Source organism: Hyperolius riggenbachi, chromosome 6 (assembly GCF_040937935.1).
Source record: "Hyperolius riggenbachi isolate aHypRig1 chromosome 6, aHypRig1.pri, whole genome shotgun sequence".
Lineage (NCBI taxonomy): Eukaryota > Metazoa > Chordata > Amphibia > Anura > Hyperoliidae > Hyperolius > Hyperolius riggenbachi.
In genome coordinates, this window is record NC_090651.1 from 210,608,855 (window position 1) to 210,636,123 (window position 27,269).

Here is a 27,269-nt window from a genome sequence, read left to right on the forward strand (position 1 = left end):
TGGACTAGGTCCTCCAGCACTCAAGGCTGAGACACCAAAGTGCACCCCTCCATGCTCCATCCCTCCCATCCTACCCACACAATGATTGATATTACAGTAAGAGGCATCCCAAGACCCCCAACACCTTAATTTCTAGTTATCTGGCTTGCTGTCATTGCCATGTATCCCCTTTTCTTATTTCTATCTGCCTCCCTGACGGTATTGACGGTTATGCACATCAATACAAAACAAGCTGCGAACGGTATTGACGTGCATACTTGTCAATACTCTTCTGCACTGTATACTAGACCCTTGCTTGACATATTTTGCCAAGTTACAGAAAAAAAAGGTTATGATAATTAATTGGATCACTTTTTGCACAGAAATCCTGGGGAAATTAAACACCAGGGAGGTTAAACACAATAGGGGAATGATGGCTGTTGAATGAGTCAGTTGTTCACCCCCTCCTACACTGCGCCCTGAGGCTGTAGCCTCTCTCCCATCAGACTCATTTTTTTAATTTTTGGAAAAATGAGACAAATGTTTTAAATTGTTTTGTTAATAATACGAGCTAAAAATTTAGCTTGGCTTAATAAGCATACTACAGCTATTCCATGGATAGTTCCAACAAGTGAAGAGGTTGCCAATCATAATATGAAAATCTAGCTTTTACCACAGTAACATAGAAGTGCAACATTATCTAGGACCTTAGCCCCCTTGCCTTTCAAAACCTTCTAGAGAAACACGGGAGGCAGATATACGGTAACAACAAAGGAAGCTCAGGACAAGTTCTCGGCTCTGCAACCAATTACATTTTCATGGGCCTGATTCAATTCAGAAAAAATCGCATGACTCACTTAACACTGCCCTGCCAGTCTAATATTAGCCTGCCCAGTAGTGCAAGAAACAACTTGTAGGACTTTTCTTTTTCTCATCCCGAGTTCATTCACACTGATTAAGTCAAAGCTTTTAGATGTAGGGAGGGGATGTGTTAAGGCAAAAATGAAAGCAGATGATCACTGAACTCATCACCTGCTTTACCCAGGTGAAATAAGTCATATCACTCATTTTTTTTTATTGAATCCTTTAAAAAAATAGTTTTTAATAAAAGAAAAAAGATGAAGCTCCCCCAATTCTTTTTAACCCCTGGTCTCCCATTCTTGTTGGTACAGCCAGAATGGCTGATGCGGGCCACCTGATCAATGACAACCTATACTTTCCATGACATGTGGAGGTCTCTGCAAGAAGGCAGGATATATTTTTTCTCTTCTTGCAAAGTCCCCAGTTATATCAAAAACAAGGGGCACATCCCCACCTCATACTTGGGGAGGAGGGAGTAACTATACTACCCACATATGTGGTTGTAGGTCCTGGGGGTGGCTTATGGTAGGATGAGGGTGCCTCCTATAATACTAAGTGGACCCCCCAGATTTCCATCCCATCCCAGGTAAATACTCTTTTTTTTAAACCCCTGCCTACTTAGAACAGAGGATTACATGTAAAAAAAAGTTTATTTGAACTGAAAGTCAACATTAAATTCTTTATTTATATAATGCAATAGTTTTTTTTTGTTTTTTTACCTGCTTATACCTTTTTCTTTTTTCCCTACCTTGTCCTTGAAGAATCTTGCATCTTGGAGGGAATTCCCATTGGTCAGATCAAAGGACCAATGAGGAGCCTTGGCAGCAGTGTACCCTTGTAGCACCACTGCTCCCTGCCGCATTTAGTCAAGATAGACTACAGGAAACACCGGCAAAAGTATCTTTATATCTCTTGCTGAGGCTCTCTACTGGTCCATTGATTGGACCAATGACACTCTCCCCTGAGGAGAATTTGGTTAGCTCAAAAGACCATTTGGAAACCCTAGCAGCAAATTCAAAGATGTTTGATGCCGGGGATTTTTTATAGTTTAGTTTGGTAGCTATACTAGGAATCCCAGTAAAAGAATCTTTGACTATGCCATGCAGGATTCCTATATGTCAGTGTACTGACCAATGCGGTTACTTAGCAGGAAGAAATCCCATTGGGTAGCTCATCAGTATATAGACCAGTAGGAAACATCTTCAGCAAATTCAAAGGTGCTTTTGCTGGGGTTCCTAGTTAAGCTGCCATAGTAAATTGTAGTGAGCCCCGGCATAAAGCATCTTTGAGCTGTCATGGCTCACCATTGGTCCTTTGATTTAACCAATGGGAATTTTCTTTAAAGGGGATTTTCAATGCTCCAATCAATGGACTAGTAGGGATCCCTGGCAAAAGATATAAAGATGTCTATTTTAGCTTTGTGCAGCAGGGAGCCATGATATAGTGATATTGACAAAGACAGGAAGCAGCCAGGAGGAGAGGAAAATTAAATCAGCAGCAGAGTTCAGTAGGAAATTGAGAGGTGCCAGTCTGACTGTTGGTAGGCCACAGAGTAGAATGTTGCAGTAGTGGGGATGGTAAATAAAGAAGGAATGCACTAGCATTTTATCTGACTCTTGTTTGAAGCAGCAGATTTGGGATATATTTTTAAGGTGGAAGTAGCAGGAGTAAGGGCTGGTTCACATGGATGGCAGGCGGTGGCTTCTGGCGTCTCGTCTCGCAGCGTCTCATTCGGCGTCTTTCTGCGGTGATCGTCGGCTTCCTATTGCGATCTGTGATCTTGTCCCTGCAAGGGGACATGAAGCTGTGGCGGCTAGGCAGGCATCCCTGGACATCGCATGCGGCTTCTAGGTCCGGCTGAAACAATGCGTTAAATCGGGATTGGAACGCCACGTTTGTGCAATTGACGGTAATTGACAGTAATCGCGTGATGCTAAACGCTCCCATTCACTTGAATGGGAATGTTTAGCTGACGAGTCCCGAACACCAAATGTTCGTGTGAGCCAGCCCTAAGTTATTGTGAGGCTTAAATGAAGCTCTAGAGTCAAATCTTACATCCAGGAAGTGGGTTTAAGGATTTTTTGGGTGTGTGTGTGTTGCGCTATATATATTTAGTGTGACTACTGGCAGGGGAGAGAGATGGTGAAAAGGACAAATTAGGGAAAGTAAAGTGCTGAAATGTTGTTTAGGTTTGTCTGACCATAAGAAAATGAGTTAGGAGAATTATAATTGCTTACACCTGTATATTTTACATAATGTACCAGTAGTTACTAGAATATTAGCTAAATCATATACAGTGAGAAAGGACTGCCACATTCCTTAATAAAAGCATGAGTATTTGGGCTGATTGAAATCAACCAGTTTACCTTACCATCCTCTTTAGAAGTCTGAGACACATCTAAAATGATTTCTAGAAACCGCCTAAGATTTTCTCTCAGATACAATTGATAATTCTGTCCCAGAGTCTTAGGAAATTTTAAATGTGTGTTCCCCACAAATACCACTGCAGGGTAGCCCTAAACTGAACTCAAAGATAGCTACATATAATAAAATAAAAATATTTGATTTTACCTCAATTTGATAAAAACAATTGGTTGTACAGACAAATCAAACTTTTTTTTGTTCAAACAAGAAATCTTTTTTATTGAAATAGGTTGATTGAGAGTGGCTGATTTTTCTGATCAGTTTTTTATGAAATGTTAATGGTATGGGATTGATTGTAAATTTCTTCATTTGTAGAAGTTTTTTTTTTTCAGAATTTTCAAACTTATAACAATTGAACACATGTGTGTAATACATTGGTCAGATTTATCAAATGTTAAAATCAATCAGAAAAAATTATTGCAATTTTCAAGTTGAAAAACACACGCACACACACACTTAAAGGAAAGGAGACTTGATTGTGGAGGACCGAGCTAAAGCAGAAATTTTAAATGCTTGCTTTACTTCTGTCTTTACCATTGTGTTGCCTTTAGCTCATAATGTTTGCCTGGGTTGTTCCCAATCTACCTCTTTCAGCATGAATTGCCTGACCCAGAAAGGTGTGCAGGCACATTTGAATAAGATTAAGATAGACAAGGCACCTGGCTCAGATGGCATTCACCCCTGGGTATTAACCTCCCTGGCGTTCAATTTTCCCAGGATTTCTGTGCAAAAAGAGATAAAATTTATTTTTAAAAAAATGTTTTTCCTGCAACTTATTTATTTATTTATTGTATTTATAAAGTGCCAACATATTACGCAGCGCTGAACATTAATTTAGGTTACAGACAATATTTAGGGGTGACATACAGCAATATGACAATACAGGAATACAAGAAAACCAGATCACACACCATAGTATGAGTACCAGGTAATGCTTAGTCAGTCACTGGATGGAGCATGGAGATTAGGCAAGTTAGGTTCACTCAGATGCATAGCATGGGTTCACAGTAATGGAGGTGCAAGATCAGGTAGGACACAAAAGGAGGAGGACCCTGCCCAAAGGCTTACAATCTAGAGGGAGAGGTAAAGACACGAATGGTAGGGGACCAGAGTTCAGCTGTAGGTTTAGAGCACTTGTGAGGGGTAGTAGGCCAGAGTGAAAAGGTGAATTTTGAGGGCTTTCTTGAAGATGTTGAAGGAGGGGGCTGCCCTAATGGGTGGAGGTAGGGAGTTCCATAGTGTTGGAGCAGCTCTTGAGAAGTCCTGGAGGCGTGCATGGGACTGGGTGATGCGGGGGGCGGTTAGGCGAAGTTCATTGGAAGAGCGGAGTGAGCAGCTAGGTGTGTACCTCTGAGTAAGATCGGAAATGTAGGTTGGACAGATTTTGTGGACAGATTTGTAGGTCAGACACAGTATCTTGAATCTGATTCTGGACTGGATAGGAAGCCAGTGGAGGGATTCTAGGAGGGGATCTGCCGTGGTGGAGCGATGGGAGCAGTGGATAATTCTGGCTGCCACATTCATGATGGACTGCAGTGGGGCTGTTCGGGTCATAGGGAGACCAGACAGCAGGGCATTGCAGTAGTCAAGGGGGGAAATTATTGCCAAAATTGCCAAAATGTGTCAAGCAAGGGTCTAGTATACAGTGCAGGAGAGTAGTGATGTGTATGCACTTTTATACTGTTCACAGCATGTTTTTATGGACGGACATTTCTGTCCATACCGCTAGGGAAGTTAAAGGAGTTAAGTTCAGTTATTGATAAGCAACTTTATCTTATTTTCTGTTATTCTCTTTCAAATGGGTCAGTTCCTTATGACTGGTGTACAGCTGATGTTTTCCCCTTATTCAAGAAGGGAAAAAAAAAATCTGTAAAAATCTGTATAAATAATTTGTGAGGCCACATCTGGAGTATGGCATACAGTTTTGGGCACCACACTATAGAAAGGACATTGATCCTCTGGAACAGGTACAAAGATGGGCAAGTAAATTAATCAGAGGGATGGAAGATCTCACTTACCAGAAAGGTTGGACAAACTGGGCTTATTTACTTTGAAAAAAAGGCGACTGAGAGGTGACCTGATTAACATGTATAAATACATCAGAGGGCAATACAAAAGCTTAGGAGATGAGCTTTTTGTCCCTCGGGTTGTACAGAGGACAAGGGGACATTATTTTTGCCATCTATTTAGAAAGGGTTCCTTCACAGTGAGAGTGGTTAAAATCTGGAACATCGTACCTCAGGAAGTAGTTATGGCAAACTCTATATCTGCATTTAAAGAGGGCTAGACGCTTCCCTTGCATTGAAGGGCATTCATGGCTACAATTATTAGGTCATTCTCAGGAGAGTTGATCCAGGGATCTATCTCACTGCCATCTGGAGTCGGGAAGGAATTTTTCCCTTTTAAGGCGAATTGGCCCAGGCCTTGTAAGGTTTTTCGCCTTCCCCTGGATCAACTGTGATATGTGCAGGATGGTGTTTTAAAAATTTTCTTTCTTCTGGTTGGACTTGATGGATGTACTGTATGTATTTTTTTCAACAAACTAATTATGTAACTATGTAACATGCTGATAAAAGGTGGAATGTGGAAATTTACAGGGACTGCAAAAGACCAAATTGTTGTGAAATTTTCTTTCAGTAATTATGACCTTCTAATGAGTAGGAAATCAGAAATACATAAGCATTCTTTACAAAAATGATTACAATTATATCTCACAGTTAGACCAGGCACACTGGAGTGATGTCACAGAGGACTTTAATTTTGTATTCACAATATACTACACTTCCAAGCATTTGCAAAAGGCATTACTCTATACAGGTACATATTTTACATGCATATGTTTTAGAATTGTTCATGTAAAATTAATTTTTTAACTTGTGTACTAGGAATATTAATTAGAATTCTAAAAGTCCAACTACCATTTAGCTCTAATGGACTTTGATTTGAACTTGTGGATCAGGTACCACTTCTGAAATACCAGATATGTATTACAAGGTTTGTTACCTTTCATGTATGAAAAGAAATTGTAATTAATTGCCATTAATCGTCCACCTTAATTAGTTATCCTCCTTTGATCAGAGTATTGCGAAAAACCATGAATGTTCCTTTAACCTTATATAAGCTGACATGTTTGAACAGGAACTGCCTATCTACATTTAATAAGACATGGCCAGGGTGGTTATATGATACTAAGACTACTGAGACTGAATTTAGTGGTGAGGAAAGGTTAAAGATATACTGGTAGGAGGTAAGTCAAACAGGGTACTGAATAGTGGAAACTATGTTTATTATCAGTCGCATAGCTACAGACTTCTGGGCCTCAATGTAGGATTTGGACCTGCCCGCCTAACAATCAAACAAATTTCTTGAAAATATACAGGAGCTCAATATTTCATATTATTAAATGATAGGACATTAGACTTCGACTATGGTAGGACTAGATTGTGACTTTTTGCTGCGGTTTTCAATACTAATTTGTTTATGGGTGCAGTGCTGGCTATTTGGAAGATATCATAATTCTAAATGGATGATGAAGATGTGTTCTAATTTAACCCCTTGAATTGCCACTATATGTCTGCATTGTGAGTTCTGAATAAAACAGAGAGTTTTTTCAGAGGAATATACTTTGAAGTGTGCTGGTCCTTTCTAAATATTACGTTGATATCCTGCCTGTGCTCTGGTGGATTGACCATTTGCACCTAAATATAAACCGTGGCTGTGTGTCCAATATCCTTTTGTGTTTGGAATGTCTTGAATGGAACATTTAAAAATTTTGAATAAAAAAAATGCTTAATGTTGGAAAAAAAAGAGAATTGCACAGTGATTGTGCTTCATTGTTCTCTGCTCAGACCGACAGAAGATACAGTAACTAGTAGTGATTTACTAATGCCCATTTAGGTGGTGATGTCCTGGAGTCAGAAAAGAATCCTGATAGTGGATTTTGGAAAGAAAAATGCTGGGAGTGGTACCAGCAATGGTGCATAGTGAATCCATACAGGGATTCCCGGCTACCTCTCTGAAGTTACTTTCCAGGAGAGGCCTTCCTAATACTTGGCAATGCTGTTTTGTAAAGATTGATGTTGGCAAGGAAAAAGGTTTATAAAAATATCACTGAAAGCTCCCAAAATTATATTTATTTATTTACATAAATAAAAAAGAAAAAGCAAAGTGTACCTTCCCAGCCTTGTCGATCCCTTAACCTCCTTAGCGGTATGGGCGACTATATACGTCCATCACTGCCGGAGGTCGCCGCTCAGGCCCTGCTGGGCCGATTTTTGTGAAATAAAAAGCAGCACACGCAGCCGGCACTTTGCCAGCCGCGTGTGCTGCCTGATCGCCGCCGCTCTGCGGCGATCCGCCGCGAGCAGCGGCGAAAGAGGGTCCCCCCAGCCGCGCGAGCCCTGCGCAGCCGGAACAAAAGTTCCGGCCAGCGCTAAGGGCTGGATCGGAGGCGGCTGACGTCCATGACGTCACTCCGCTCGTCGCTATGGCAACGAGGTAAGCAAAACAAGGAAGGCTGCTCATTGCGGCCTTCCTTGTTTATTCTGGTCGCCGGAGGCGATCAGAATGACGCTTCCGGAGCGCCCTCTAGTGGGCTTTCATGCAGCCAACTTTCAGTTGGCTGCATGAAACATTTTTTTTTTATTTAAAAAAAACCCTCCCGCAGCCACCCTGGCGATCTTAATAGAATGCCAGGGAGGTTAAAGTGGGGTTATACTCCCAAAACTAACATTTCAGTAACTTCTCTTAGTTACATAAAAGAACATTTGAAAGCATTCCCAAGTATTCTTTGTGTGTAAAATCGTTTATTTTCACTGCATAGAGCAGTAGAAACTTGCTTATCTCTTGTCATCGGCAAAAGCAGAAATCTCCCTGTCCATGTGTCTTCACTGTGCCCCCCCTCCTCCCTACCTCTGTTGAATAGACACATCGCCCTTGAAACATTTGAGTCATTTCAGCAGAAATGTAGTAAAAGTAGTTAACGAAATGTTAGTTTTGGGAGTATAACCCCACTTTAATCTATCATGCAACTTGAAAAGAGATTAACCTTTTCCCTGCTAATTAAAACCCACACCGCTGCGCTCCAGCCAGTCAGAGGGGCCACAGAGGGGGGGGGCATGTGGAGGGAGGATGATGTTCTACACCCTCCCCGCAGTGGCCCATACACCTGCTACCTATACTGGGGGCTCCTATACTTACTACCTATGCTGGGGCAACTGTACCTGCTACCTATACTGGGGGAACCTACACCTACTACATATATTGGGGCACCTATACTAAGGCACCAATACCTGTTACCTACACTGGGGCACCTTTTCCTAGCTATCTATACTGGCTGCACCTACATCTGGCTACCTGTACTGGTGGCACCTATACCTGGCTACCTATACTGGCTGCACCTATACCTGACTAACTATATTGAGGAACCTATACTGGCTGCACCTATACCTCGCTACCTGTACTGGTGACATCTATTCCATGCTACCTATACTTGCTGCTACCTGTACTGGCGCACCTATTCCAGGCTACCTATACTGGCTACACCTATACTGTATATGGCTACCTTTACTGGGTTACCTATTCCAGAACAGGAAAACTGGGATACCAGTACATATCTGGTATCGTTGGATTCAACAGAATTAGGGCTTTTACAAACATTAACATTTTTGTCAGTAAATTTAATTCTTCTTTGAACAAAAACACAACAGAAAAATATATTTTTTTTTCACTTTTTTAAAACATATTTCACTCAAAAATGTTGTTATATCTCCAGAAAAAGTATCAAATTTTGTTTCAGTGTTCAAGCCCAATTTATTACAGCAAAAACAATATATAATATGTCCTATTTCATGTAGGTTTTCTTGTAAAAAATCCTAATTAAACCTAATGAGTGCAAAATGTATAAAAACTGCTTGGCAGTAGATGTTCACGTTTAGGACAAATTAGCTGGCATCGAAAGGGTTAAGATGGGTCAAGTAAGCGTGTGCTCCTGCCCCCGACCAATACCATTACACATGGCTTTTAACTCTTTTGGGACCGCACATGTTAAGACTATGGCGCACTTGTGGCTACCTAAGTCTGATGAGGCATTGTTTTAATGCAGGTGGCTTATGTGCACGGGACGTAATAGCACATCCCCACCGCCACAGAACTCAGCTGTCTAAAGAAATCTGAGTTCCATACAAATGTCAGGAGCCATTTCATTGGCTCCTGAGCACTGTAAGCAAATCACAGTGTTAAGGAAGTAAAGAATAAAAATACTTTGGTCCATAAAGGGGCCAGAGCCTTTGGTTCCAAATGTGTTAACATTAAGGCAGGGCTTTTCAACCTTTTCAGAAATTGTACCACTTATATCGCATGAAAATTTTCAAGTACCAGGGGTGCTCGGATACCAATTTTTAAAATCCGAATAGATTCGGATCCAGATACACAGATATCCGAATCCGAACTTTTGGGTATCCGAGTAGAATAGGATATCCGAACCCCGGATGGAAAACCGGAAGTGGTCTTTAAAATGCTTCCAAACCGTTTTGGAAGCTAAATCTCTCTCTCTCTCTCTCTCTCTCTCTCTCCTCAGCAGGTGAGGGTATACCCTAACTGTTCATGGATCTTGTCTTCCAGGGATTTGTAGGATGTCAAAAGCAAGCTCACATACATTAGCCAGGAATTGAACCCAGGTCAACTGCTTAGAAGGCAGCTATGCTCACCACTATACCACCAACACTACATGCTGAAGCCAGCCTAGAATGTACAATTGTGATATACCCAAGAGAAAAATGAGCTTGCTTATTTGCCTAATTTGCTAGATGAAAGCAGTGGGACACATGGTGATACTGCTTACAGGCTTCAATTCAAGACTTCAGAAAGATCATGTGCCCCCCTGGATGATGCTGGTGTAACACACACAGCAAAGGACAGCAATTTGAAGCCTGGAAGATTCCAGGGCAAGGGTGGGAAGGATGAAAAGCTAGGTGGCCATGCAACCCTTCCTGCTAACCTAAAGCTTACTTGTGGCTTACAACACATTGGCTTAAGACTTTACCAAATCCAATGCTCCAATATGGGGAAGCTTCTCTGTTTGCTGTTTTTTTTTTTTTTTTAGTGTGGTGTCGCAGTTCACTCATCTCTTCAACTACAAGAAAGAAAACTTTTTCTTACAGGCCTATGGAAACCGTTTTGCCCATGCGATAAAGCGAGGTGCAAAAATGAAATCATGCCTAGCAGAGGATGGTTTCGATCCATCAACCTCTGGGTTATGGGCCCAGCACACTTCCACTGCACCACTCTGCTTACAGTCTGCTTGACAGTCCTATGGACTGTCAAAAACTTTTCAACCTGTTTAACACCTTATCAGCACATGCAGTCATTATAACAGTGGGGAGAGACCAGACAGATTTTTTCCCATGGACCCTCCAGGCAAGCTCTGCATCATGCTGTGTATACTTACCAGCTTGCCTGCCCTCTAATTGCTCTGTAATTGTGCTTTTATCAACTAGCCTAGTGCTTCACATTGTCTTACGAAAACAAAACTGAAAACACCAAGCACTGAACCAGCCCTAAATCACTTTTACCTTTGATCTCTCTGCAGCCCATAGACACTTCCTTTTCATCTCCCCAGAGCTTACCACCTGGCTAGAAGCAAAGTACCACTGCTGGAACTCATACCATGGGTTGAAAAGCACTACATTAAGGGATGCCTTGCAAAGGGGGAGGGGAGCACAAAACCTCTCACACCCTGCAAAGCATCTTTGTCCTTAGGTAGGTAATTAGGAACAAGGGGCTCTTTGTCACCTCCTGTGCCCAAGAAGAGGTGGGACATTATCTGGGCACTCCCTTAGAACAGTGTTGACCAAATAGGCACCTCCACTCAGGTAAATAGGTAACATGAGTCACTTAGTACTCCTTACCTTCTCATGCAAAGGGTTAAAATGGAAGAAAACACCTGCATCAACATGAAAAAATATATAAACTTAAAAAAAAATCCTTTATTAAAATCCATCCTTGTAATCTATTTGTTTTCTGGTAATTTTTTCTTCTATTCTTTTTTGTGTGTCCTGTCCTTGTCCATTTGCTACATTGCAGTATGGCTCTCTGCTGCTGGAATTGTCAGTTTTCCACAAACTATATGAACAGCTTAATCTAAGGTAATGAAAAAAAACACACAAGTGATGCGCTTAGGCGTTGCTTCAGTTTGTTTGAAGAACAACTTGATGCTGATCCCCCTTTGCTTATGAATCCAGCCTCCGGCATTTTAAGGAGGACGCCAGGACTAGTGTTAGCATATTGGGGGAGCGACCCATCACCGCTGGCCAGAGCAGGAACAAGGTCCTCCAGCGCCCAAGGCTGAGACACCAAAGTGCGCCCCTCCATCCCTCCCACCTCAGCTGTCACACACGGATTGCTATTAGACTAAGAGGGCCACAGGGCCCACAACCTCCCCAATACCTTAATATCTGGCTTGCAGTCACTGCTATGTATCCCCTTTTCTTATTTTTTTCTGCTTCATACACAATTAGGAATGACAGCTGAATGAATTGTGCGCCCCCTCCTACACTGCGCCCTGAGGCTGGAGCCTCTCCAGCCTATGCCTCGGCCCGGCCCTGCCGCTGGCAGTGTGTTTTGTGTACCGTCGAGGCTGTTTTTTCCACGGGCTGTGGTGAAAGGCCATATTTGCCTTGGTTTTACACTATTTGTGCTTTTTTTCATTTTTTTCTATACGTGCTGGTCATGAGTACAAGGTGGATTGCGGAGGACAAGGACACTTCTGGATGGATAGGATCTGAGCCTGGCCTTGTACACTCAAGGACATTTCTCTTCTTGTGCAAGTAGCAACTGCCTATGTGGTTTGGAATTCTTATATCTGAGTGTGATCCCTTTGTTTTACTTTTTAAGGTAATGACATATCTACTACTTCTGTAATCATTTTAGGAAGCCCTATTCACCAAACACCTTATGCCATGTATGTCTTATTTTCTCATGATCCTAGTAGATCAGTACCTGAGCCATGAGACAGAACTAACACAGGTAGCACAAAGGACGTGTGTATGTAGATCTTCACAATGCTTCTAGTTTTCTTCATCACCTTCACAGGACACTGACTGACAGACACTCAGCCGTTGCCTGTGGGATTATAGGTGACAGATGAAGATGCCTCCATAGCTGCAGATAAAGAAGCCTTGTTAGACGGGAAACGATTTCTTAACTCATTACCTGTTTTCATTTTTCTTCCTGCCACTCAAAAATGTCCCAGCAGCTGTCAATGAGATGTGACGTTCCCTGCAGCTAGTTCCACTCCTATACAGTATACTAGGTGATTGTTTGGTGCTGTCACCACAACTGTCACTCTGCAGAGAGGTAATAGTGTAGCCTCTGATTGCTGCCGCTCTCCCAGGGAGGCAACAAACAGCCCTATAACAACAACCTGCTAGAAATTAAAAATGATCATGATGATGGATTATTAACATTATTAAAATTATTACAAAATCTTCTTACCACTTTCCGGAAAATACTTGAAAACAAAGTATAAATCTATTTTCTTACCTGTGCATAGATTCCCTAAAGCAGTTGTTGGAATCTGTTGACTCAATATAAACATGGAATTCTATTGCATCCTTATTTGTATTATTGAAGTGTGATGATGGATTCTAGAGATAATCCTGTGCAAAACTCACCTTGTTCAAAGTTAATGAATTGCTTTTAATTTGCCTCTATATTTTGCTAGAATTACCAGTAATGGGACATATTATTTCAGCTTATAACTACGAGATGAGGACCCTCAAGGAAAAAGGAAAAACACAAGATAGACAGTGTGCAAAACCTCTCCTGATGACACAAAATGGGAGCATTTTGGCAAACCGCATCAACTCTGTGTCCAGAGATGAAAACATTTTTCATAAAAAGTTTTCAATGAAATGAACATCATATCTACTATGTTTTTAGGCTACTTTGTTGCATCTGGCATATGGCTCCTTGTGCTTGAAACAATGAGTGAAGCATACTGCCCAGTGTCAGAATGCTCTGTCCAAGTTGCAATTCATAGGTTCTCCAACAGGACAATTAGTTCAAGTTCACAGCTATATGTACAAAGAAGTGGCTAAGAACAAAACACTGGACTATCCTTAAAGCAAACCTGAAGCAAAAATAAACTTATGAGATAATGAATTGTAGGTGTAGTACAGCTGAGAAATAGAACATTAGTAGCAAAGAAAATAGTCTCATATTGTTTTCCAGTACAGGAAGAGTTAAGAGACTTCAGTTGTTATCTATGCAAAAGAGTTTTTCTGAGTTCTTAGACCAAACTTAGGTTGAGGACAGTCCTGTTTTCTGAAGCACTTATATAGCAAAGAAACAGTGAGAGACAGGTTTAGATAAGGTTTTACTGCATGGAAGTTCAAAGAGTCATTAGCTCTGCTCTGTTTTATAGTTTAAAATACAGTGTGTGATTTGTAAACTGCAAATATTACAGAATAATGCAATATCATAAAGAAAGGTATAAATATATCTGAAAATAAAAAAAATATGAGACTCTTTTCTTTGCTACTAATGTTCTATGAATTATCCATACTACACTTACAATTCATTATATCATAATTGTTTTCTGTTTTATTGTCACTTTAAGTGGCCCTCTATGAGCCCATTTTAAATCTATCAGTTATCTATGTAAAGAAGTGAAACATGCTGTCTGGAAAATGTATTCATGAAGCCTGATACAGCTAGAACGGTTTGCTGAAGAAGAGTAGGCCAAACTCTCTTTTGTAAGGTGCAGAATACTACTGAGAGCTACATGAATCACCTGTTTGCATCACATCATATGGGTTTGCATGAGCTTTGTGAATACTGAACACATGCAATTTTTAAAACATATTCAAGAAGATGAAGATTATCTGAACTATGTTCTCACTCCTGACATTTTTTTTCATGGATCATACCCACGACAGCAATAGTTCTAAATGCCTGAAACCATAATTGGAATTTCAGTCTATGCCATGTATTTCTAGGACATTGCAACACCACAGTACAAGCATAAGTTCTATACTAGTCATGGAAGCCATGATTCTTTGTCCTCTTTCATTTGACTTTGGACCTCACACGCGCCTAGATATCATCAAGCTGGGACCGATTGCAAAATTCAAAGCAGCCATAGACCACAAGGCAAATAGTGGCTATGGCTGCTGAGTGATTAAATTGGGCACCGGAGTTTGGCTATTATACACACCCATAAACGCCCAAAAACATATCTACACACATCAAATTTGGTTGTAAACAGAGTCGATTTTGAATTTCTCTACACGTTTTGTGAACATAAGCCACTTCTTCAGGAGCACTTTTCGACTTTCAAACAAAGCATACTGATTTCTAAAAACAACATTCCAGAAACGCAGGAGATTAGTATGAAAGGTCCTCAGGGCAAGCGTCAGGTGGGGGGCGGTAGATCAAGGGGACTGGGGGTGAGAAGAATGAGGAGGGAGGAAGGATGGTAGAGAATTAGAAGGGGAAATGGTAGGGGAGAGGAAGGGGAAAAGGGAGAGGCGGGAAAAAAAAAGATAGTGCTTGTGGGCTCTGGAAGAGTCACCCCCAACCGCAAAATAGAGATCAGAAAATAAGTGAAAAGAGAGCACGAATGTAAAATACCTTCACCATATAAGAAAGCACCTAAAATGGTGAAAGAAGGTGGCTCTCAAACAAATAAATTGTTGCATGATTGGTAAACATGGTAGTAACCAGCTTAAGATCAAGCATGAACTATTTACTTTAATGACATAGGCATGGATTCATAAGAAGCAAAAATTTGGGCAATGACTTTAGCGTAACTCAAAAATATCGAAATCGCTGCCCAACCATACTAATTAAATAGGAATTATATTCAATTCAATTGACTCTGTTTGAGAAACATCCTCTAGATCAAAAATAACAGACAAGTGAGGTACAAATGTATAATACATACATAGACATAAGACTATGGTAGGGATTAGATTGTGAGCCCCTTTGAGGGACAGTTAAATGACAAGACAATATACTGTATACTCTGTACAGAGCTGCGTAAGATGTCGGCGCTATATTAATACTACATAATAATAATAATATAATGTGATACCAATTATCAAACTAACCAACACATAGGCCCGGTACACACCAAAACCCGCTAGCAGATCCACAAAATGCTAGCAGATTTTTGACCGCTTTTTTAAATTTTTCTAAAGGCGTTTTGCTAGCGTTTTGCGGATTGCTCCTGCGGATTTCAGTGTAGTACATTTCATATATTGTTACAGTAAAGCTGTTACTGAACAGCTTCTGTAACAAAACCGCCTGGCAAACCGCTCTGATCTGCCGCTTTTCAGAGCGGTTTGCGTTTTTCCTATACTTAACATTGAGGCAGAAACGCCTTCGCAATCCAAAAAATGCCTCACCCCGGGAGTATGCATTTCAGCAAAACGCCTCCCGCTCTGGTGTGAACCACCCCATTGAGATACATTAACCAAGCATATCCGCAAGCGGCTGTGAAAACGCCCAAAAACCCGCTCGGTGTGCACCAGCCCTAACAGTGTGAAGAGAAGAACGCAGTTTATTAGTTAGACCATATGATGTTGGGATGGTATAATAAAATGGAAAAATCAAATGTGTAGAGAGGATGTGGTCACTGGTTTGGTTTGAATTTTGGCGAGTGTAAATGTCATTATGTAAGTGATAAAATGCATGCAAACTTGACTACTGGTAATTCTTCAAAATAATGAGAAGATCTTATCATAAGGAAACTCCCTCTATGAATATTTTTTTGCTCATAATCTACCTCCCCTCACTACTTTTTTTTGTCATTGTGCTTGTTTAAACATACTATATTATTATCCAAAAGACAGGAAAATGTCTGCCAATATAGTTTAATGACAAAAATAATAGACACAAAGTGCAGTAGTGCAAGTTAGAAACAATGCATTAACAATGAAAAATGCAAGTCTGATGCAGGTTGTGCATACTGGCTTCGGATTAAAGTTAACCTCCAGACTAAAAATTGACTCAGCAGCACTGAAAAGGCCTGGTGTTTCTTTAACAGTTTCACAGCATCAGAACTTTGTTTCTCTTATACAAGCCTCATTTTCAGCTGCACAAAAGAAAACTGCCCGGGCATTTTTCCCCTGATGCTGTGCAAAGCATGATGGGATTTCTGATGTTGTTCTCGTTCTGCTGTTTTGGTGCAATTTTTTTTTTTTTACATTTTGAATTTGACATTTGAAGCCTAGCGCATGCAGCTGGAAGGGGTTATCAGGACACAGGACAGTTGGAAGTGTGTCTTATGCTCCCTGTCGCCTCCTTTCAACCAAAAAGATGGCTGCCCCCATGACAAAGATGGCAGCCCCCATGAATCACAAACATTTGCCTGTTCTTTTAAAATGGGGTGGGTAAGAGATTATATTACCTATCTATACTAATTAACATAACTAATGTAACTTAATGACAGTATGTTTGTTTAGACTGAAGTTCCCCTTTAAGCTCGGCAAACACCTCGCAAAACGGTCGTAAGGTCGTGCATCCTCTGCTGCCCACAGCTGCCTCCCCACCATCCAGCAGCAGCACAAACCATAAGTAGGCTTTTTTTTTGCACAATCTGCATCAGATTTGCATTTTTCATTGTTATGCATTGTTTCTAACTTGCACTACTGCACTTTGTGTCTACTATTTTTGCCATTAAAACTATAGTGCCAGACATTTCCTTGTCTTTTGGATTATATGCGGGGATTTTGCCTGAAGTCTTGAGCACATAGTTTTTGCTGGGTGTGCAAATCGCTACTGAAAATCACTGCTGAAACACTGAAGTATTCCAGTTCTTGGTAGTGAAATTGAAAGTAAGCAACATAAAAGTAAAGGAAAAAAGGGGTTCTGGGGGGCATATGTCACAAATCACAAAAATCAAAAATAAAGTGAAAAGTTACAAAATTTATTAATATTATAATTAAACATATTAAAAAGCACCAGTGTAAACTGCCAGGGGGCCTCGCTCAACAGTCAACCAACCATCCAAACATCCGGACACACCGCTACCTGAGACCACCTAATGTGATCGGGGATCCCAAAAACGTCATGCAAAAATAAGGCCTAAGCAAATAGAGTCTATCACAAAAAAAAATGGCAGTGAAATTGTCACAATGAATAAGCCGGCACAAAATAGCTGAAGCAGGGTAGATCTATATGACCAACAAAAGCCAAGGGGCTGGAATGGCATCTGCAAGCAAACAGTTCAATGAAACAGCATAGCCAGCATGAGCGGATCAGATGCAGATTGTAGCAGGCACAGTTCAAGCAAGTGGCACAAAGCATAAGCCATACTATACCCAATCCTGATACAGCAGTACGGAGTCCAGTTAGCTCCTGGAGGCTGCCTGGTCTCTCAACCCCATGTTCTGGAGCCCAAGGCTGGGGGAGTAACCTTCAGTCAGGCAAGGAAATCCGATCCAATGTGCTGGTATGGCAGGCTGTGATGGCAGAGCAGAGTCCCAAACAAACAGGAAGCTATGATGGCCGTTCAGCAAAGGAGACCATAGGGGTGCCTCAGGTCAGCAAGGGGTGGATGTGGGGAGTGAAGAGGCGGTAGGCCACAAGGCAGAGAGGTGATGTCACCACGCCGGCAGCCCTGACATGTTTTGCCGAGTCTACCGGCTTTTTCGAAGGGAGGCGTGGCTACAATTCATGCACTGCCCACAGCCTCTTATGGAGCGGCGTCACCAGTCACGTGCGCGCACGCATGCGTAATTACGTACGCATAACCAACGCGCACGCGTACACATGCGTACTGGCGTCTGCGACGGGCATGCGGCTCAGCCCCGCCCCCGACAGTGGCCCAATCACCGAGCCGGACGAAGAAGGCCGGCATCAAACGTGATGGTGGCCGATCACAGGTGGGAGAGCACATCGGGGACGGGAAGGAGGGAGCTGTAGGGCAGAGCACGAAATACAGAAAAAAAATTATGTATATATTAACAAAAACATATATGCAGATAGCATAAATCCAAAAAACATGCAAACACAAACACACACAGACAATCAAAAATAATCTATATTAACAACTCAGAGTCGGCAAAACCTGTTGTAATATCAAATTTAGTACAAAACTTGGACCAAGAGGAACTGCGATGACGCAGAACCAAAGTCCAACCGGTACGCTAACTCGGTGCACTCAGAAAACAAAACAAAAAAGCAGCAAAAATATATGCCAGCTGTAACAGAAGATGCCGCAGAGGAGGACGCATAGAGACAGCAGATCGGAGTATAAAAAGGCTCGCAGACGCAGGGGGCATCAGAGGAGTAAGGCAACAAGGAGGGTGGCAGAGGACAGCAGGGAGAATGGGGGAAACCAAAAAAAGATCAATTAGGTAAAAAGGCCGCAAATCCGACCATTTCATTGAGGCCAGGATATTCTGTGGCCTCCAGGTCATAAATCCACCGAGACTCTTTTTGTAGCAATAAACAATCAAAATTTCCGCCTCTTATGGTGGTATGTATACGGTCAAGGCCGACAAATCGTATGCCCGAAGCATTGCCACCATGCTCAGCTCTGAAATGCCTCGCAACCGGTGTGGTGGATGCAATGCTTTTAATATTGGCAATATGCTCGCCGATTCTAGATTTAAAATCACGTCCGGTCTTCCCTATATAAAAGGCGCCACAAGGACACAGTAGAAGGTAGACCACAAATTGGGTATTACAATTGATGAAATGTTGCAAACGCCAATGGTGACCATTGGGAAGGACAACTTCCCTCCCAATGAATAAAAACCGGCAAACAGTGCATCCACCACAGCTATATGTCCCGATTACGATACAATGGGGGCACACGGTCTCAATGCCCCGGAAATGGCTCCTGACAATCAGGTCGCGGAGAGACGGCACGCGCCTGCACGTAATTTTAGGTTCAGGTGTCACCAATGGTTCAATTTTAGGGTCATTGGTAAGAATATACCAATGACGCTGCAAAACACGCGTGATTTCTTTAAACTGAGCTGAATGACGCATGCAAAGGCGTGCACAATCCGCCACGTCTCTCCGAGACCCGCCAGAAACCAATAAGGCACTTCGGTCGGCCACCCGAGCTCGTTGGTATGCCTGTCGTAAAACCCGATCTGGGTAACCCCGATCCCTGAAGCGCGATCTCAAGATTGCCGCTTCCTCCTGAAAGGTAATGGTGGAAGAGCAATTCCTCCTAACGCGGAGGTATTGGCCCACAGGGATGCCCCTGACAGTATGTCCAGGGTAAAAGCTATCGGTCCTAAGAAGGGCATTCGTAGCTGTCTCTTTCCTGTACAAGCCCGTAGACAAACAACCCTGGTCATCAATGATGATCCAAATATCCAAAAATGAGATCTTTCGACAATCAAACGTCATCGTGAAACGTAAGTTCCTTGTATTTTTGTTCAAAATATCGACAAATTGTCTAAGTTCACAGGAGGTCCCCGTCCAGACGATAAAGATGTCATCGATGTACCTGTGCCACATCAAAACGTGGCACAGGTACAACGAGAGACCCTCGTCCGAAAAGGTGGCACGCTCCCACTCCCCCAGGTACAGGTTGGCATAGGAGGGGGCACACGTGGTCCCCATAGTCGCCCCCTGCACCTGGAGGTAGTGCGATCCGTCGAAAACAAAGATATTATTCAAAAGTAAAAATCTCAATAGATCTAATAAAAAGATATTGTGGGCCGTTCGTCTAATATCAAGCTCACACAGGAAAGTTTCAACAGCAGCAATGCCAAGATCATGCGGGATACTTGAGTACAGCGCCTCCATGTCCAGAGCAACAAGATATGCGCCAGGAGGGACAAAGACCCCCTCTAAAATCCTCAGGAGATGCATGGTGTCCCTGACATAAGAGGGCAAGGCCTGCACATGAGGCTGCAGGTGCCGGTCAATGTACACACTCGCCCGCTCAGTCAGGGAGTCACGGCCCGAGACAATTGGGCGGCCAGGGGGGCACGTCTTGGACTTGTGGATCTTTGGTAACGCATAAAAAGTAGGCGTTATAGGGTGTAAAACCTTCAGAAAATGTACAATGTCTTCCCCTATAAGTCTAAGGGCGTCATCAATGATGGTAAAAAATTGCTTTTGGCATCTTGCAACTCTGGACGCGGAGATGCGCACATAGCACTCCCGCCGAGTTAGTATGTCGAGGCACATATCCCTGTAGGCCTGCACCCCCATAACGACAACGTTGCCCCCCTTATCGGAGGGCTTCATTTCCCACTTAGTCTGCTGCCTCAACTCCTCCAGCGCCGTAAGCTCCTCTGCAGAGAGATTGTGGGAGTTTGAGATCCTCCCAGAAAGGCGTTTAATATCCCGTTCCACAACCGAGACGAAAGTCCTCAGACTAGGGCTGGCGGAAAAGGGCGGAAAACGGTGCGATCTATTCCTGAGCTCAAGCTCGTTTAAAGTGGGCTGATAAGTCACAGGCAATGTATCGGGTGTAGAACTTAAAAGTGAGCAAACCTGGAAAGGTTATGTGTAGAAGACGAGTAGATATTGCAAAATATATACATGTAACGTTGGAAGAGAAGTATCCTAACAGACATAAGACTGTATTTAAAGCAAGAGGTGGCTCCACAAAATGACACAGGAGGATTTATGTCAGTGAAAATGTTTTAAGAATATTTTTTTTTCTGAGCTGTTACCATTACATCACTTGGCTGTTACAAGTTGCATTGAATAAATACTGTTGTAAAAATTATTTTTGCGTGTCTTCATTTCACTTCATTGCTGCAAAGCACCAAAACTGTAAACATTTTGAAGAAGGATGTGATTGTTTTGTATACCCGCTGCATTGTTTTTTGGGGAAATGTGGCTATGTGTGTGGAGCATGGAGTAGTCTCCTTATTATTGGAGGGGAGAATGAACTAAGAAGTAGGAGGGGAGGGTGATAAAAAAATATATAATTGTATTAAGAGAGGGGGGAATAAGAGAAAGGGAAAATATATGTAAACAGATACCGTAGATGCACAATAATTAAAAAAAGAGCACCAAGTGCGGTAATTTCTACCATGCAACTCATCTCCCAGTTCATCATAGGGCTCCATTTGGGCAAAGTGTAACACTTCTTACAACTATGATCTCATTATCCTTGAAGTTGCTCTAGTCAGGTTTAGATTTCAGGTACTTATAGTTTATTTAAATTACAGGTTTTAGTTCATCATGAGCGTTGTCAGACTTTTTGCCCAAAGAAAACTAACCCGTAAGAGAGTACATTTTAAACTGTACCTGGAGAAAGGCTGTAATGCTCTGTCAGGGCCAGTTTACACCAAAAAATCCGCAAATGCTAGCAGATCTGCAAATGCTAGCGTTTTTTGAAGAGTTTTTTCAGAGCGATTACAGGCATGTTTAGAGAGATTTTCTAAACATGCCTAGCGTTTATGGAGCGTTTTTGTGTAGCAGATTTTATATTTTGTTTCAGTAAAGCTGTAGCTGAGCAGCTTCTATAACAGAAACGCTTCGGAAATCATTCTAATCTAGCGCTTTTCAGAGCGATTTTCCACTTTCCTATACTTTACATTGAGGCAGAAATGTCTCAGAAAACCGCAAAAATGCTGCAGGACCAGAGTTTGCGTTTGGGGAAAAATGAACTGTTCTAGTATGCACCATCCCATTCACATTCATCAGCCAAGCGGTTTTCCCCCCACAATCGTTTTAAAAAACGCTCAGAACTGCTCTTGGTGTGCACCAGCCCTCAGCCTGAGTTTGTTTTTATTTTATAATAAATACGAAAGAAGCCAAGGACCTTTTCCCACATATGTCAGATGCTAAATCATTCCCTCAGACAATGCATAAGGGCAGCCCGATCAACAATAATTTATAATGTGCTGCTTTTTAACTTCTAGCCTTTTCTCTGACTAATAAAAGCATCACAGCTCATTGGAATAAACTCATACACTGGCAGAAAAGAAAGTGCAACAACCTGTGCATTAATCCTTACAGCCATTTGCCATAATAACTAATTATGTGAATAAACTTAAAAGTCTCTGTTACTGCCCTCTGCTATTGTCCCATGTAATTGACACCAATGATTATGACTCTGCCAAGAGGAGGAATTGGACAAGCATTTGGACAAGCCTGTCATGGAAACTCCTTGTAATGAACAAATCTCATCTGCGTCCATTACATGGAAACACTTAATTGAGAAGGCAGCGTTCTAACACTGCATAATGAATTAATCCAGAATGGCATCTCATAAGCGTCACAGCGACTGCACAGGTTAGCATGTCTGTTTGCTAGATGGACTTATATGGGAAAGTTTCTGGGATGAGCAATCAGAGATATCCTCACTGGCTTGGGAAGGGGGAGTACTGTGTCCCCCCTGAGGGAAGTGGTATAATCAATAGCATGTTGTGAAAGCAGTGTGCTATTGGCTAATGATTATTATGCTGCTCTTATACACTTTGGATCTGCATATTTCCATCGCTGAATAAACACACAAGTGAAGTGTGGTAATCACTCTACGATTGTTACTATCATCTGTAGAAACACTTGGTTATCCTGCAGCAATGATACTGATTTCTGTCCACACAAAAAAACATTGCAAATATGATACAGACAATTTGTAATGTCCGACAGCAAGTGACCTTTCTAATTCGAAAAGATTTATTGATAAAACTATCTTCAGGGAAAAGCAGGCAGCCCATAGCTAACAATCTGAATAGACTATATTAAGAAAAACTACAATAAGAAAAGACAGAACAGACCCACACTGAAAAAGGACCTGACTGGCTGCTGTCAACGAGTCATATGAAAGCACATACAGTCAATGTACTTTTGATTTCTGAAAAAATAGCCTGTGATCGTTTCAGCCATCATTTTGACACCTGACATATCACAGTACATAGTGCTATGCCAAAAGCACATGCCCTGTAATGCCATACCCGCTGCCATGGAGCTCAGTTCCTTAACTGTGAATAATGCCTAGGTGTATGCTGATAAACACTAGCTTTTGCAACTGTCTCCAATAAAGTCCAACCAGGGCCGGACTTCCGATAAGGCACAGTAGACATGAACCTACAGGTGCCTTACATACTAGAGGCGGTAATACCCTCTATGAATGTCCCTCTGGCGACTTAGATTACAGCTGCTGCCTTCCAACGCAGTTGTCCCTGTGTAGGAGTGCTCTGCTCCGTCCACTCCTCTCCCTCCCTCAAATGTAGTATGCAGGCAGTGGAACTTACTTCCTCCCCATCCCACTGGCAGCGGCGGCTGTGGTCTGCACTTTACTATCAGTGTCCTTCTGTGCTCTGTCTTTAAGGGTCCTCGCTTGATGAGATCATCAGGAGTGGATCCTTACAATACAGGAGAATGCCGCTGGTATATTGTGCATTGCACAAAGGCCCCATACAAGGGGTCTTCACACCGCTAGAAAATACAGGGTACTGTAGGAGAGAAACAGGCAGAACAGATAGTCAAAAGGCCTTTTAAGAAAAAAGATGTGGCATATCTTCACTTTGACCGATAAATGTTGGTCAAGTCACTTGGGCTTGATTCACAAAGCGGTGCTAACCCAGTTAACACGGCTAAAAGACTTTGGCCATGCAAAACGTTACATCGCGTTGCACCGAAAACGGTGCACCCGATGCGCCTATAAAGTCGCACCCATGTGACCTTATAGGCGCATCGGGTGCGCCGTTTTTGGCGCACCACGATATGAAACGGTTTGCGTGAATCAAGCCCTTAGTCACCATAAAGAGACAAGAGGGTCCTTGCCATGCGCTGCCTTTTGTCTGCAATAGGCTCCATGGTATCTACAGATATATATACATGAATATGTATTGCCCTCTACACCCATTACCAATGGATTTATTGCCCCTTTTGATTTAGTATCTATATATATCAATTGGTCTGTACATCGGTTGGCGCCGCTCTATGTATTAAGCATTGATTACCAATAGATCACTCTATCCCTGTTTTTGGATGCTTCTATTGAAATACGGAGCCCCTTAAAGAGATTTTTATGGAAATACCTTGCATTAATGTCAAATAAAGATTTTTGTGGTTTGTGTACCGTAAGACTTTGCAGCTTGTTTGTTTCATATGGTCCTTTCTACATATACAAAAAATGAATAGCAGGGGGGCTGGAGCAGGAATACCAACTCCGGCTCTGGGTCCCCGTCTCTTCTTCACTCATGCCTTTTTGTGTGCAGCAATCCTCCATCAGGGTGAATGCATGTCTTGTGACATTGGGAGCTTATGTAAGAACAATGCTGCATGCTTATTGGCTGCAGTGAAGAGGAGACCAGAATACTTGGACTTCCAATAGGTATTTGCACTCTGCTGCTCTGCTATTCAAATGGGGGGTAACCACACTCCCATGAGAAGGGACGTGATTTAGGAGTGTGTGGCCTGAATTTAGGGGTGGAGTTTAGGGTGCCAGAACTTCTGTGCCTATAAGCTCCTGAGCTGTAAATCCAGCCCTGAGTCTAACTGATTGATTTGAAGACAGTCTGATGCAGATTCGTCTCCTTTCTTGATTGTACAATGTATGCTTAGTTTTAAAGTGAACCCAAGCTAGAGCTCGAGTTCAAAATCGGATGCTTACTCTGAAGAGAGGGAAACCTCAGGACCATATTGAGGCTACCCTTGGGGGTCGGAAGCCCCCTGTTGCTGAGCGCGGCCCCCTTCATATTGGGGTCAAGCAGCTTTTCTTCCTGGATCATGGCCGTGCAGTAGCGCAATAGTGGCTCTGGCTTACTGCACATGCGTGGGCGGGCTCAGTCGGCTATTGTGTGGTCATGTTCCAGGAAGAGGAGCTGTGATTAGCGACAATGCCTTGGCACTAATCTTCTGGGTGGACATGCTAAGCCTTGGGGGACAATGGTGTAGTGGTGGAAGCCTCAATAGGATCCCAAGGCTTCCCTCTCGTAAGGTAAGTCTCTGATTTTGTACCCGAGCTTCAGTTTGGGTACACTTTAAGACCATCATAAGCTAGCAGATGTGCTTTAGATCAGGGAAACAATATCTGGAAGATATCAACCATTTACCTGGGTAAAGACATGTACTATTAAGTAATGGGTCAGACATCCAGTAATGTCGATTTGATTGCTGCCAGCGTTAACATTGTACTGTTAGATTGCGTATTGTTTCCCCCATCTTGACCTGAGGAGAAAATTAGTCATAGGCAATTATGTTTTATCGCTCTCTGAGTGACTGGATGAGCTATTAAATATCAATCATGAACATGTTGTCCCTTGTGCATGTGCAAACAACCAATCAATGTTGATTGTCAAGTACTGGAGCCTGTAAGACATTTCATGGAAGAGATCAGAATCAGCTTTATTCGACAAGTACGGCTGTTGTCGTACCCGGAATTATTTGTGGTTCATATGGTTTTGTAAGTAGAACATATGACAGACAATGCAATGACAAACATAAGATATACAGTACATTGAGACAAGCATAAGAGGCGTACAATTAGAGCAGGTGAGACATGCATTGAGAACATGGAAGAAATTAGGTTGTACAGGCAGTGCCTAGGAATGAGCGGCTAAAGGATTTTGCTGGGAAAGGGGCAAGAGTGCCACAGTAGATCAGATCTGGACGAGGGACTGCAGTTTAGCAGGCAGACCTCTTGGAGGAAGAAGGTGCTCCTGCACCTGGTGGTTCTGTAGGAGATGGTTCTGTAGCTGCGGGCCGATGGGAAGAGCTTGAAGTAGCGACTGCCAGGGTGGAAGGGGTCATGCAAAATACTGGTGGCCCTCATCTTCATTCTAGAAGAGTGGAGATGGTCTAACGGAGGCAGGAGCGATCCGATGACCCTTTCCTCTGCTCTAATTACTTTTTGGAGTTTGGACTTGCCACTAGCGGTTGCACCTGCGGACCAGACAATTATGGAAGAGAAAAGGATGGGTTTGATGGTAGCGGTGTAAAAGCTGGTCAGCAGCTCTCGTGGCATGCCAAATTTTTGTCAGTTGACGCAGGAAGAACAACCTGTGTTGTGCCTTTTTCTGAATTTCGGTGGTGTTCCGTCCCCATCAGCCAGAAAAGCTATTATAAATGCATGTACACTGATTTCATATTGCATACCTATCATACATGTTATGCCTTGTGGATGTTCAAACAACCAATGAATGTCAGTTGTCAAGTTTTGGAACCTGTAGGACATTTCAAGGAAGAGATCAGCCAGAAAAGCTATTGTACATGTATGTACTCTGATTTCACATTGTTGACCTATCGATTTTAAATCAAAACAATTAATTGACTGAAAAGTTGGGTGCAGATCGCAGCATGTGTACTAAACCTATGTTCTGTTGACTCTTTTGTAGTGTGTGGGCATTGGCCACTTTACATATGTGCTAAACTGACCATCACAGAACAACAGGGAAATCAAAGCATTGATTAACAGGGTCCATTACACTTATAAGCAATGTGTACAGAGCGGCTGCCCTGATCCTTTTTTTTTTTAACCTCTCCTTAACACCTCCATATTTGGAGCAGAGAAACATCTCAGGTGTTCTAAGTTTAGAAAAATCCTGAAACTGAACCTTGTTGAAAGCCTCCGATCTGACAACACGGATGACTTGGACTAATGACCTTACAAGTGTCATTAACGGTGCCACATAATCTAATTAAAGAAAGGGAACAGCTAGTGCCAACTGCATGCAATCCATGAGATTATACTTCTAATTTTCATAACTCCCACTTCTAACCACTTCTAGAACATTATTTAAAGGGACAGTGTGCTGAAATACAAAACTCAAACCTTACATACCTCGCAGAGAGGTATGGAACAATGTTGTCCAACAGTCAATGCAGAGATGCCAAAGTGTGCCCACCAGTTTTCCTAGAACACAGATTGCAAGTGAATCATACACACACGGGAATACACATACACACATACACACACACACACTCACACACCACTGGAAACACTCACACACTCACACACCCCTGGAAACACTCACACACTCACACCCCCCTGGAAACACACACACTCACCCCCCCCCCAAGAAATATACATACACATAAACACACGCACAAACACACACGCACTC

The 27,269-nt window shown here is 42.4% G+C and overlaps 1 protein-coding gene across 1 annotated transcript in view; it reads right to left on the bottom strand.

Moving 5' to 3' along the window:
* ARHGAP32 (Rho GTPase activating protein 32) overlaps positions 1–27,058 on the bottom strand; it is a 562,915-nt gene extending 535,857 nt beyond the window's left edge. Inside the window, exon 1 of the mRNA XM_068240358.1 lies at positions 26,987–27,058. The gene's annotated coding sequence lies outside the window, so the exon portion shown is untranslated. The remainder of the gene's footprint in view (positions 1–26,986) is intronic.
* Between the last annotated feature and the right edge of the window lie 211 nt (positions 27,059–27,269).